This window comes from Suricata suricatta, chromosome 7, assembly GCF_006229205.1.
Source record: "Suricata suricatta isolate VVHF042 chromosome 7, meerkat_22Aug2017_6uvM2_HiC, whole genome shotgun sequence".
In the NCBI taxonomy this organism is placed as follows: domain Eukaryota; kingdom Metazoa; phylum Chordata; class Mammalia; order Carnivora; family Herpestidae; genus Suricata; species Suricata suricatta.
Window position 1 is genome coordinate 38,428,720 of NC_043706.1, and position 13,575 is coordinate 38,442,294.

Genomic DNA, 13,575 nt, shown 5'->3' on the forward strand with positions numbered 1-13,575 from the left:
CATGTCTGTGAGGTAGGTGTGTGTGCCCATGTCTGTGAGGTAGGTGTGTGTGCGTGTCTGTGAGGGGTATGTGAGGTGTGTGTGTGAGGTGTGTGGACTTTCTACCTCTCGCCGACTCCCCTCCCACACCTCAGCTCCTGGACATTTGCGCGGACTCGGGGGCGGCCCGGATCTCCCTGGTGAAGAGGAGGACAGCCGAGGCCTGCATCACCTGCTTAGGCAGGGCCCGTTCTAGCTGGGAGACCGCTGCTGACGCCCTCCCCCACCCCGGTCTCTGGGACCCACGCCCCAGGGCAGTGCCCACACCCCCGTGCCCCTGCTGTACCCGGGTCTCTGCGCCAACCTGTGGGACAGAGTCTGCTGTGTGGGGGAGCGGGCACCACCTCGGTGTGGCCTTCCCAAGCGGGTTCGCGGGCTGCTGATGGGAAAGCCATGCCGGTGAACATGGATAAAAATGGCTGTGCTTTGAGCAGTGCCTGCGGTGTCCCAGGCGCCCTGCCAAGCGCCTTAAGGGTCTCACAGCTCAGCGGGGTGCCCATTATCGGGACAGGTGAGGAAACAGAAGCACTGAGGGAAGAAGTGACCTGTCTGCGGCCACGCAACTAGGATGTGAGACACCGACACGGACGCCGCTCCCGACGCCTCGCGCCCTCCTTCTCTCTTTGAGGACCGCGTCCAAATGAGCAAGCGGGGCCCCTCCCTGACCCGGGTCCACCGCCTCACGCTTGGCAGGCAAGGACTGGGGGGGGCACGGAGGAGCGGTGTGCCTTCTAAGAGTCTTGTGTGTGGGTTGTCATCCAAGCTTTACTGGTAGCCCGTCCCCACCCTCAGGCAGACACCCCCACAGCGAGTACTTGTGTCTCCCCAAGAACATGGGTCTGAGTCCTAACCTTCTTATTTGGAAATAAGTACTTTGCAGACGTAGTCCAGATAAGATGAGGTCATACTGGTTTAGAGTAGGCCCTAAATCCAGTGACTGGCGCCCTTTTAAGACAGATAAGCAGGAGCGCCTGGGGGACTCAGTTGGTTAAGCATCGACTTGGGCTCAGGTCATGATCTCGCGGTTCGTGGGTTCAAGACCGGCGTCGGGCTCTGTGCTGACAGCTCAGAGCCCGGAGCCTGCTTCGGATTCTGTACCTCTTTCTCTGTCCCTCCCCAGCTTGTGCTCACTTGCTCTCTCGCTCTCTCTCTCTCTCTCTCTCTCTCTCTCTCTCAAAAATAAATAAACATTAAAAAGAATTAATTTAAAAAGAGAGAAATGTAGCCACAGGCACTGAAACACACAGGGGAGAGCACCATGGGAGCACGGGAGCACGGAGAGGGAGGCGTCCCTCTGAGCCCTCTGGAAGGAACAAAGCTTGCCTCAACCTTCATCTCAGACTTCTGGTCTCCAGAACTGTAAGAGGGTAAATTTTTGTTGTTCTAAGCCACCACGTCTGCGGTAATCTGGCAGCCCTAGGAAATTAAGACACCGTCCCCGTCCAGAGCAGGACAACGTGTGAGCTCACACACACACACACACACACAGCACCTGAACCACACAGTTACTTGGACTCACACTCTGACTAGGCCACACTAGCCCACGTGGCATGGCTCCTATACAAGGCGCTCCTGTGCATCCTGTGCACGGCTGCCCCGCACCCAGCAGGCAAATAGTTCCCTGCACCTCACTTGCCGGCCTATCCCTACCCCTGTGCCCACCAGGAACTCTCTGGCAGGAGCCTCCCAGAGGACAGAGCCCCCAGACTCCCCCTGAGGCTTCCTTCCTGGTCTCCCCTTCTGTTCGCTTCCCAGCTCCCACTCTTCTCCTGGTTTGACTTCCCTTCCCTCCCTTCTTTTCTCTTCCTCCCTTCCTTCCATCCTGTCCTCTCTCCCTCTGCCTCTGTTTCTTCCCCTTTGAGTAAACACAGCCCTGTCGCAAGGCCCTGCACATTGCCACCTGTTGCTATGGAAAAGCCTCTTTATCACAAACCCTGGGGACGCAGCTGCTGCTGGGAGCCCCTTTCGGCAGGCCAGGGGTTTATTTGGAGAAAGTCAATAAGGAAAAATAAACATTCCGGTCCTGTGTATATAGAGCCGTGGGACTAGATCTCCGCGGTGGCTCGGGCCTGCCAGCTCCCCACCGGGCCCAGCAGGCCGAACCTCACCTCTGATCCTAGAATCCTCCAGGCAGACCTGGGGGTGGGGGGAGGCAGCCACTCCCTCCAGATTCAGGCTGTCCCCACCCTACCCTAGGCTGGGCCTGAGCTGAGGGCTCCGAGGCTCAGACCTCCTCTCCTCCCTTCTAAGGAAGGGTGTCCTAAAAGGGACCCGCCCACCCTGCCTCGTCAGTCCGTGTCACTCTGCCTACTGTTTTCCAAGGAAGTCCATTCTGTCTGAGCTCCCACAAGGCACTGGGAATTTCTGGGAAGAATCATGGTTAGTTTGGCTTGATTAGGACTCTCTCTTCTTTGGCATCTGAGTTCGGGTTGAATTCGAAGTGTGAAGTGTTTAATAACATAGAATTCTGCACATATTTACTTGACAGCTATGATTATGTCAAAGGTTTGTGCTGGGCTGTGCTGGTTCTGGCCCTCAAGGTGCTTATGGTCTAGCGGAGAAGACAGACACCATCATGATACAACCGGCTGAATATTCACAGGAAAACAGGGCACGATGGGAGCTTAGAAAATCACCTGACATCCTGTCAATTTCTATTACGTGCATTCACCCTGAATCCTCACCACAATCCTGTGACGTGGTATTATTTTTATTCCCATTTTACAGGTGGGGAAGCAACTTACCAGAAGTCAGATAGTGGGAGACTCAGGATTTAAACCCAAGACATCTGGAGTCAAAAGTCCCAGGCTCTGGGGGTGCTCGGCTGGCTCAGTTGGTAGAGCATAGGACACTTGATCTCAGGGTTGTAAGTTCAAGCCCCGTGTTGGATGTAGAGCTTACATTAAAAAAAAAAAATACATCCCAGGCTCTAAAACACTGTGCAATTCTGTCAGGCTTGCAATAACAATGGCACAATCTCTCCCCACAAGAAGTTCACAAGAAAAGCCTTGGAGAAATGTTCCTATGCCACTAGAAATAGGGAGTGAGGAGAGTGGCCAATTGAAGAATGCCAGTCATTCAAAGGACATCAGTGTGATACAGAATTGGAGCCAGAGGCAAGGGTTGAGTTGAGCTGCGACCAACAGGGATGCAGTTGGGGACAGCCCGGCTGGGGTTGGGAGCAGGAAGCCCTGTCTTGGAGAAGGAGGAGGAGGCCTGCCCCCTCGCTTACCACTCCAGACCTCTGAGCCTCTCTTCAAAATGCACCTGCATGCACACCACCCCAGCTTTGGCCCAGGACCTCAAGCTCTCCCTCCTGCAGCCTCCTTCCCGGTCTTCCCTCCCCCAGTTCTGGGGAGCCCCTAATGTGCTCCCCAGCCCTCAGGATCTTCTGGAAACATAAATATAATCATGGCAGCTCTCCTCTCTGCCTTATCTCCATACAGAGATGCCACGCCAGCCTTGCTCACTTCTTTTCCTCTTTTCCATGAGCAGCATGTGCACCAAGTGTATAGAACCACCCACATTCCCCAAAGGGCGGGGGCCTTCCTGGGCCTCTGCGCTTTGCACTTACTCTTCCCTCTGCCTGCAAATCCTTCCTGAAGAGTCACATTCACGCACAGATGTTTAGTGAGTACCTACTATGTGCCTGGCACTGTTCTGAGCCCTGGGAATGAGACAGATGAAGATCCCTGTCTTTGCAGAGTTTATAACTTAAGGAGGGATATATATTAAAACAAAACAAAGAAGTAAAACATGTACAATTGTAGGTGCTGCGATGTCTGAGGAAGAAGATACTGTGGGGAAGCAGGTGGGTAGAGCCTTGAGGCCTCTGTGATGGCGTGGGTGAGATAAGGGACTCTGTCTCAGGTTTTCAGAGGATTTGTCCAGCTGTTCTGTGCAGAAGAGACTGAAGGGGGACAGGGTGGGAGCAAGGTGACAGGTAGGCCATGGAAACTCAGGGTTCTTGGGTTCTTACTTCCCTTCAGGGCTGTCTTGTGTGTCTACCCCCTCCAGCCCCAGCATCCAAATTGGGTCTCCTGAGAGTAGCCAGGTATGAGAGGGTACCCTTTCCAAAATACACACATTGGTCCAGCCAGCAGGTTCTGGCTTAGGCGTAGGTCCCCGCAGGCCTCTGGGCCCAGCATTGCCTCCCACCCCCTGACTTTCTCCCCACTGCCTGCCCATCTCCCCTCCCAAGCAGCTGAGGAGGACAGGAGCCCTACAGAGCAGTGATCCGCATATCAGGAGCAGGGGAATTAACATTCCCAGGCTGTAATTATACCTTCTACTGGTGACACCTAAGAAAGCATCTTTTTATAAAAGCAGGTAAATTGAAGGCCTATAGGATTGTGGGGAATGGGTGTATTTTTAGCACATTCCCCTCACCTCCCGGGATTGCTAGAACCCTGGTAATTGCACTGGTGCCAGTGACCTGAACTGAGGCTGGGGGGCTCACAGTGGGATTGAGGGGTCATTGTGAAGGGGACCTGGGAGGCACTGGGAACCTAAGTAAGCCAAGTGAGAATCTAGGAAAGGAGCCTGGAGAAAATTCCCTCTGATAGGAGAATTATACGGAGGAATCATTCACAGGTGGGTGAGGAGTACAGTTTTAAAATTATATTTGATACATATAATATAACAATAAAGCAATGATAGCTAATCTTTATATGATTCTTATTAAGTGCCAGTGTTCAAAGTGTTTTTTGTGTATTAATGTGTTAATCTCCAAACAATCATGCTGTTATTCCCATTTTACAGATGAGAAAATCAAGGCATAGAATGTTCAAGTGTAATTTTGACTTGGACATTGAAGACACCTGTATACATCTGTACACACTTATAAGTTTGCCGGCTTTAATGAGTGAATGAATGATGTCCCTCCTTTTGTATTTCCCAGATGTTTACAAAGAGGCCGAAAGCTCAGCCAATCGGGAAGCTATGAAGTTAGGAAGTCCCTACACTGTGGGGCGGGGCCTCTGATCACACTTCCTGTTCTCTGAGAGCAGGGCATTCCTGCCAGGTACAGAGTTGGCCATCTTGTTTGATGGGCAGCCCCACCATATTCTTAAGCACAGAACCCTGGAGCAAGAGGCTGAGTGAGATGTTTGAGAAGCTGAGAGCGGGGTCGCTGGCGCTTGCCTGGTCTTCTGCCCATGTAGGGAACTGGTTGGAATAGTGGTTGTACTGATACCAGAGAAAATGTGAAAAGAGAAAGGCAGAAAAGGAGAGAACGGGGTCTCTCTAGATGTTGTCCAGTGGTTGGTGCTGTCTAGGGACACCCCTTCTCCAGCAAGGACATCAGCATAGAGAAGGCACGTGAGGGAGAGAGAAAGAGAGAGAGAGAGAGAGAGAGGGGCAGGGGGAAAATGTGATTTTTAATGCAAGCCTCGGTAATCAGCTATTTGTGATGGAATTTTATCTGTCCTGGTCTCTGAGGGACAAGAAGCGGGAGTGAGGGAAGAGGGGTCAGAAATTAGTATGCAGAAATATCTGATCAGCCAAAGTAATTTTCTTTAATAATCGTATTCATACTGCCTGCTCTCTGCTCACTAGAAGAATTAAGTATTTAATAGTAATATATTTCATCTGGCAGTGGTTCCGTTTCGTTAGGAACCGTGATGCCTCGTTGGGGTATGTGGGTGGGTGGAGGTCTGGTGGGGGGACAGGTAGGAGGTGTCAAAGCAAAAAGAAATAGATAAGCGAGGAGGGAAGTGGGCACGGCAGGCAGGAGACATAGAGGGGAAGCTGTGTCCCAGGGTGAGCCCACCGGCCCTCTCAGATGCCACTCAGGTGCCTTTGCCTCCTGAACTGGGCTGTCCAGCACTGTCCTCTGGGCAGTTGATATGTCCCGGAGGCCCCCACTTCTGACCCAGTGCCTCAAGTTTCATCCCTACCCACCCAAGACAGGTCCTCCTTTCCCCACCTCTGGCCTGCCCTCCCACGGCCCTGACACTATCCTGCTAGGGGTAGCATTGCACAATGGACTCTGGACCACGCTCTGTCCCCTCCCCCCCACCTGTGTCCAGGGTTCCGGAGCTCTCTGGGCAGATACCTGGGGCTGCTTCCATGTGTTTCCCAGGCCAGGGATGAGCCTATAGTTCCTGGCTCGTGCCTGAGCAGGGCTGATACAGAGGAGAGAGGCAGCGGATGCAGGTTCTGGAAAACCTGATAGCTGCCTTTCGGCCCCGGGGCTGCAGGAGCAGTGTGCTTTAGCTATTACATAATTTTAATAGTTAAAAAGCAGGCCCAGCACATGCCAGGGACATAACTGATGACACGTAGCACTTGGGACCCCGCTCCCTGTTGGAGGCACTTGGAGAAGCTCTTTGCATCCTCTGCCAGGGCTCCCTGAGCTCGGCTGCCCTGGTGGAAAACATCAGTGAGAAAGGAGCAACCATATCTGCCCAACGAGATGGAGACAAAGAGAGAGAGGGCCGACCAGTAGATAGCAGAGTTCAGCTTCTCGCGGTTCTTTTAAGAGCAAACTCCACAAACTGATGTGCAGCGATGCTGGCATTTCCAGGCGCCTGACAGGCTGGAATTAAACACCTGTCCATTAAACTGACAGTCCCAGGAAGGAAAGAGACAGGGAGAAATGGAAGAAGGGGGGCAATCTGGGGACCCGATTGCAGGCTGAGTCTCCCTGCAGGAGAGGTCAGGGTGGGAACAAGCAGCATCTGAGCCCCTGCTCTCTAGAGTCTGAGACAAGAGGGTAGGCAGGGTGGCAGCAAACCAAAATTCTGACTTGGGCATTGGGGATGGGGAAGGAGCATGGGATCCCCCCAGGGGGCTAGGCCAAGGAGAAGCTGTAAAATTCATCTTCATTTGCTCAAAGGCTTGTTGAGCATGCTCTGGTAGGCTCCCAACCACGTGATCTTTGTCTGCCCTGGACCCTTTAGGTATGTAGCATCCACTAGGTGATCCATCCCGAGCTGCCCTGAGACACCTCTTGGGATGTTGAACATTTGAGTGGGTCTGTCCTGGCTCCCCAACTCAAATGTAGGCTCGTAGAGAGAAGAAAGCTGGTCTTCCATCTCATAGATGCTACCCTACAGTGCTCAGAGCATATTAGTGGGTGGGGCTGGGGTGGAATGGGTTTAGGGATGGATGGATGGATGGATGGATGGATGGATGGATGGATGAATGGATGGATGGATGTCATGATGATAGGTGCTATAAATCCCAGTGTGCCTATACTGGTTGTTAAAACTTCTGTACTGGTTGGTTACTAGTCATTGTCTTCAGGTCATTGAATGCTCCACTTCCCACCATCCTAGACACTGCCCTGGGATTTGCTGGACCTCCCCAAGATTCGGCAACTAAATGTTAGCACCCAGCCCAGCAGGGGGCCCCAGGACCCTGCTCCATTGCCCTGACCAACGGCCATTCTCATTGGTTAGTATATGGGCTCATTATTTTAACCAATAATGGTTAAATGGTTGGGCCAGTAGAAGAACAGAGGCCAAGACTGAATGTTGAGATTAGATGATTTTAAGGAAGGAAGAACTAAAAGGAAGCAGGGAGGGAAAGAAATACAAGAGAGCCAGGTGGCTGGGTTTGGGTTCTTGGGCCATTGGGTTGAGCTACCCAAGCCTCAGTTTGCTCATCTCTCAAGTGGGGACAGTATCTGCCCTGCCTGCTTCAGAGGGTGGTTGTGCCCCATTGGAACCTGTCCCTCCGCCCCCTGCTCATGATTCTTTCCTACACGCATGGCCATTTCTCCAGTAGACAGGGAGCTCCCTGACCAGAGGATGCTGTGGACAACACCTGTGTGCCCCAGCACATGCCTGGTAGGTGTTTGTTGAGCACGGGGATGCCAGGGCGATGGAAGAGGAAATGACAGAAGCCACCGCCTCTGAAGAATATAACTGGAGGAGGTTGCAGGCCGAGGTAGCTATGACAGGATGGACAGGGAAGGAGGGGGAGAAGGCTTCCGATGGCGCTGCTGGGAACCAGAAGGGATCTTCTTCCCTCCTTGGCCAACCCCTCACATGCCTCGGTGAGGCCCGTGCTTCGGGTGCATCAGGCCAGCCCATGTTGGCAGGCAGTGGACTCCTGCTGGCACAGGGCGGAGCCAAGTGTTAGTAATGCCACTTCAGCCAGCTTTCCAGGGTGCTAAACTGCAGTCTCTGGAAGCTCCAGGTATGAGCACTAGTCTGCCCCAGAGGGGAGAAGGAGAAGTGTCAGAGGAGCGAGCCAGGAAGCTGAAGGCTGGAGAAGCTCAAACCCCACCCTCCACCAGGCTTGTCCCTCCTCAGATCCCTGGACCCTGCGGGCCACCCCTTCCCAGGCCTCTCCCTCAGGCCCAGGGCTCTTTCTCCAGATCCTGCCATTTTGAGGCCCACCCCAGCCTCCTCCCAGCTCGGGTCCATACCATTTGGCACTTAATTACTTCCCATCCTGCATGGGTCTCTCCTTGCTGGTGTGAGCGTGCCCTGCACACGAGGGTGATCCTCTAGGACTTCCGTTACCCTCCCACCACCAGGGCTGACACAGCTGATCTGTCTGGCTAGGCTGCTGTGCCTTCATTCTGGGCTTCCGGCAAGCAGCAGATTGGGAGCCGCTTGCCAGGCCAAAGCATGTGCAGCATAACCCCCTGCCAGAAATCACACGTGTGTGCGCAGGGATGCCAGAGCCAGACCCACCTGGGCTCCAATCCCAGCTCTGTCATTGGTCGCCAGTGGGACAAGTTGTGGGACCTCTCTGGGTGTCACCCTTAGGGCCTGCCCACCTTGAAAGGATCATTCTGGCAAGAACAGGGGTGTGAAAGCTCTTTGCAACGAAAGTGGTACACAAATGCACGGGAGCAGCATGGCTATTATTGGCATCGTTTTTGTGATCATTATTGGTTTAGGTGCAGCTGAGAAAAGCAGGAAGGAGCAACGGCCGGATCTTATTAAGGTTCTGCGGCAGAGCAGAGTGATAATGTGCAGACTTCTAGGGGAGAAAACTCCTTCGCCATCTGTTTGTGTTAGAGCAGAGCCTTCCACGGCTACTCTGGCCCCAGCGGCCCCTCTGAACTGTCCTGATCCCCTTCAAGACCAGGCATGGGCACCTCCCTCCTTGACATTGGACCGTGCTGCTCTCAACCTCCTCCGTCTGGGCTCATCTCCACACCCAGGCTGTACATCATCCATGGCCCTCATGGCTTTCTGTTTCTGGTGTATCTTTAGAGGATTGAGCCCTGGGAGGGGGGCAATGCAAGAAGGGAAAGAGAGAGAGAAGAGGGAGGGAGGGAGGTGAGGAGCAGAGGGAGACAAGCACTTGGGATCCAACCCTGGATCTATCACTGTCACTAATTTGAGTGGTCTTCGCCAAATGGCTCAACCTCTTAGTGCCTCAGTCTCCCCATCTGCTAATGGACCTTCTGGTACCTTCTACAAAGAGTCAGAGAACCAGAGACTCTCAGATCTGATTTTGAGCCAACCACCTCCTCCTCGGCCAGACCCTCTCTACAGGGAACCTGCCCCTTCATGTCCCATCTCTGGACCCCTGGGTCCTCCATGACCTCCTCCCCCCACCACCCCCACCCATATCCTCACCAGGGCACCCCAGCTCCAAGCCCGTGTTTGTGAGCTCACCAGGAACCGCGGGACACGGGCCTTTCTCTCTGCCGTAATGAAACCCTTTAATCATATTCAAATAGGTTACTGTTCAGGGGGAAAATAGAAATATGGATTTGATAGCAATAAATTTCCCTGGCTGGCTAAGCCCAGTTCTTAATTGTCCTGTCCCAGGGCTCGCACATTTCATTGTTCGTTAGGTGCTTAAGTCCCCACTCTCATTTTGTGGCGGTGACATTACCGTTGATGGCTCTAATACTCTCATAATTTGAAAGGGGATTTGCATGATAGAACGCAGAGTATTAAAAGAAAAAGAAAAAAGGGAGAGAGAAAAATGGGGGGGCAAGATGGGAGGAGGAGCTCTGAAGAGAAGGGGGATGGCACGGGGGAGGGGGAGGATGAGGAACTCGATCCAGCTTTCACTTTAAAAAAGTCACTTTCTTCAAAGTCAAATCATTGTTTTCATTAAAGAAAAAAAAAAAAAAGGAAGAAAGAAAAAAGCCGAGGCTGCACGTTGGGCTGACTGGGCACTGGTATTCTCCTTATTGTTCCTAATGGTTATTAATTATTATTATCCGGCTGTGCAGGGCTCTGTGGATGTGATGTCCCCAATGTCCTTGGGGTGGGGTTGGGGTGGGGGGGACTCAGGGGAGGGACTGACTCCGGGTGGGGAGGTTGGCTCCTGGGCCACGGGAAGATGCAGCTGTCTAACTTGAGGCGGATGCCAGCAGGAGCCAGGTTTGGGTAGGTGGAGGGGAGAGGGGACACTTTCCTAGAAAGAAGGCCTCTGTCAGAGGAATCCAAACCTCCTGGGTCCTGGCCAACTCTTCTTGAGTTTCCTAGAAGTTTCTTCTTCCCAAAAGCCAGTGATTGGGGCACAGCCAGCCTGGCTGGACAAAGGACAATCCCCATCACCAATGGAGTCTTCCAAGTCCCTTTTGCAAACTGGGTTCTCTGTCCTTCCTTTACCCCAGTACGGAACCAGAAGGCCTTGCAGAGGTTTGGCCGGATTCCCATAGGGCCTCTCCTACCTCCATCACTGGGCATTTAGGGTCAGTGAATGCTGTGCCCATGCTGCCCTTTGCTCCCATCTGGGGAGTCCCGGGGTCCCCGTGACCTCTCCCCCCATGCCTCCACTTAATATCTCTCCACCTAGGGCTGGAAGTTCTAGATATCACTGTGGCCCTGGGTTTCCCAGGCTTGAGGGATAATCAATCCAGCTTTCTTGGAGGTGATGGGTCTGGAGACACGGAGAGGTGTGTGACTCCTTCTCCTTGGACAGACCGTGTGACCATGCCAGGGAGCACTGGTGTTCGGAGGGGGGGGGGGGCGGGGAAGGACCCTCCCTCCAGTCTCAACACTTTATCCTCCCCATCCCACTGGCCAGCCCCTGGGACCCTTCCCCTTGGGGTCGAGCTCCCCTTCAGAGACCGGCAACAAAGACGGGTGTTTGGGACTCTCTCACACCTGTACCCTTTCTGTTCCTGTCAGTTCTCAGCACCTCCCTGCCAAGCCTTACCCCTCAGCTTCCCAGGGACTCTCTTCTAGATTAGAATTTTAAATCAAATAAATTCTGGGATTGGTATAAAAGCTGTCTGCAGAGAGCCTATTCACACTCCTCCTTCTCCCCCTTTTGGCCTGCTGGAATTCAGGGGGGGGTGCGAAAGCATATTCTCAAGGTCTCCTCCATCCCCTCGCCCCCACGGCCCTCTCTCCCTCACAGTTGATCCACTCAGTCCTCCTCACTGAGCCCAGGACCACCATCTCGTCCCCATTGAAGCTGGGGACATCCAGTTCCTAGGGATGTGTCCGGGATCAGCTTCCCCAGAGGGAGTAGCTGGCCATTGCTCAGCCCTGTGCGCTGAGGAAATCTATATCATTCCCCCAGCGAAAGGGGCCGAAGATGCAGGGTGAGGGAGAAAGGAGTAAAGGGACAGGGGAACCTAGACCACTGCAGAAAAAAAGGTGGATACCAGACCACAGGACCCTAGGTGTCAACCCATTTCTCATTGTTTCTAATTATGAAGATCCAAGTACGCGATGAACAAGCGGCAGCCCAGTCCTCATCTGTCCCTTCGCACAAATGTGGCCCCTTCCCTCCCCACCTCACCCCGCCCCCCCCCCGTCCTCCCCCCACCACACACCAGGAGTGATGGAATGCCACAGACCCAGGCTCTCTGCTTCCCAGCCTGCCTCCCGGATCCATAACATTTTAGACGTGAACGGTCTTCAGAGGTGCAGCCTGAAGCCACGGGGAAATGAACTTGGTGCCCCCCCACCCCACCCCCAAGACCCCCAAGGAGAAGCTGTCTCCAGGAAAGGGGGGGAGCCAGAGAGACAAAGTGATTCTTAAATATTTTCCTTCTCTGCAGTCACTCAGGGAGGAGGGGGTGAGGGGCGATGGAGGCTGGAAGGGGGGACAAAGGGGGTTTAATAGGCTCCGGTGACAGCACAGTGTCCACATTGGGAAAAGATTAATGACGAAAATTAATCGCCTGACCTTTCTTTCCAGGAGCTGGAGGTGAGGCGGGCCATTAAAGCCTCTTATGTTGTAATTAACGTTGGAGGGGAGAAGAGAGCTGCCTTCAGAATGGATGTGATCATTTAATTAGGCTTAGGCGTAGGTGCCACAACAGGTCCGGAGAAGTCATAATTTAACTATAGCTTTAAATTACACAGGCAGAGTGGGGATGGCAGAGTTTGACGGCAAGGAGAGCCTGCCACCGGAGCTCAGGAAAACAATTCAATAAACACCCCGAGTGAGGGAGAGAGCCAGTGACAGAGAGACAGACAGACAGACAAAGAAAGCAGTTAGGCGCTGACAGCGAGAGAGGTGGGGAAGCAAGTGGGGAAGATGCAGGGGAAAAGAAGGGCTCCAGCAAGGGGGAGAAAAGTGCGAGTGCCCCGAATTAGCAGAGGCTTGGGGCGAGGGAGGGGTGGGGAGGTGGGGTGCGCACTCTCGGAGGCGAGGGCCTCTGTGCGCCCTCAACTCCCACGCAAGGTGCAGGCTATGTCCCTCGAACACAGCCCGACCTTCGAGGATTTGCAGACACAGGAAGGCAGAGAAGGCCAAGCATTTCACACCGTGCTCTCCTTCGCGGGGCACCCCCCTCCCCACAATCTTCCCCCTTGCTAACCTGGAGGGGCTGGGAGTCCAGGGAGCCAGCGCCACGTGGCCAGCTCGGGGGCAAGCAAGGCTTGGCTGGCCGGTGTGGCTCATGGGGTGTAGCTCACAGGGTGCTGGTCGCAGTGCAATGCCCAGCAAGGGGGGTGGGAGGGCTGGGCCAGGGCCTTCAAGGCCCAGGCACAGTGCCTCTCGGAGGGGGAGGGGGACTGGCCCGCAGTGACTGGGGCTCCAGAGCCGGCCAGTTGCTCAACTTGCGGGATTAATCCGTCCACGGGAGGATCAGATCCTTGGTTAGTGCTTCAGCGCAGGGGAGGGGAGGCAGGGAACAGAAGGGCTTGGGGCCATGGGGAGAGGGGCTGGTGACACTGGCCCTAGCTGGATGGAAGGGCAGCGGTGCAGACCCAAGCAGGAGGGTCAGGATGAAAACCTTGCCAGGTTTGGCAGAATGCTTTATTCAGGACAGTGGGGGTGTTTGACGCTGGAGTAAGTCCAAGAAAGGCTCTGAGTGGAGCCCTGGGACACCTGAGTCCCTGCTCTGCCTTCAGAAGTTGGTCACTCTTGGGATTTCCTGGGACCCCAGGGATCTGTGATTATCTCACTGTCCCCTCCTGCTCTAAACCTTTGGGGACTGGAGAGAACATTTGGAGAATGTTCTCTCAGGAATAACAGACAGACAGACAAAAGGATGGAGTGACAGAGATGAGGCAGGTTGAGACTTCTGTTACCCTCCAAGGGCTCCTTGGGCTGAACCCAAGACACCAGTGCTTAGGTCCTGGTAGAGGACTGCCCCTCTCCCTGCCCCCACCATTTGAATCGGAAGAAGAGAGTTGTGGATGAGGAAGA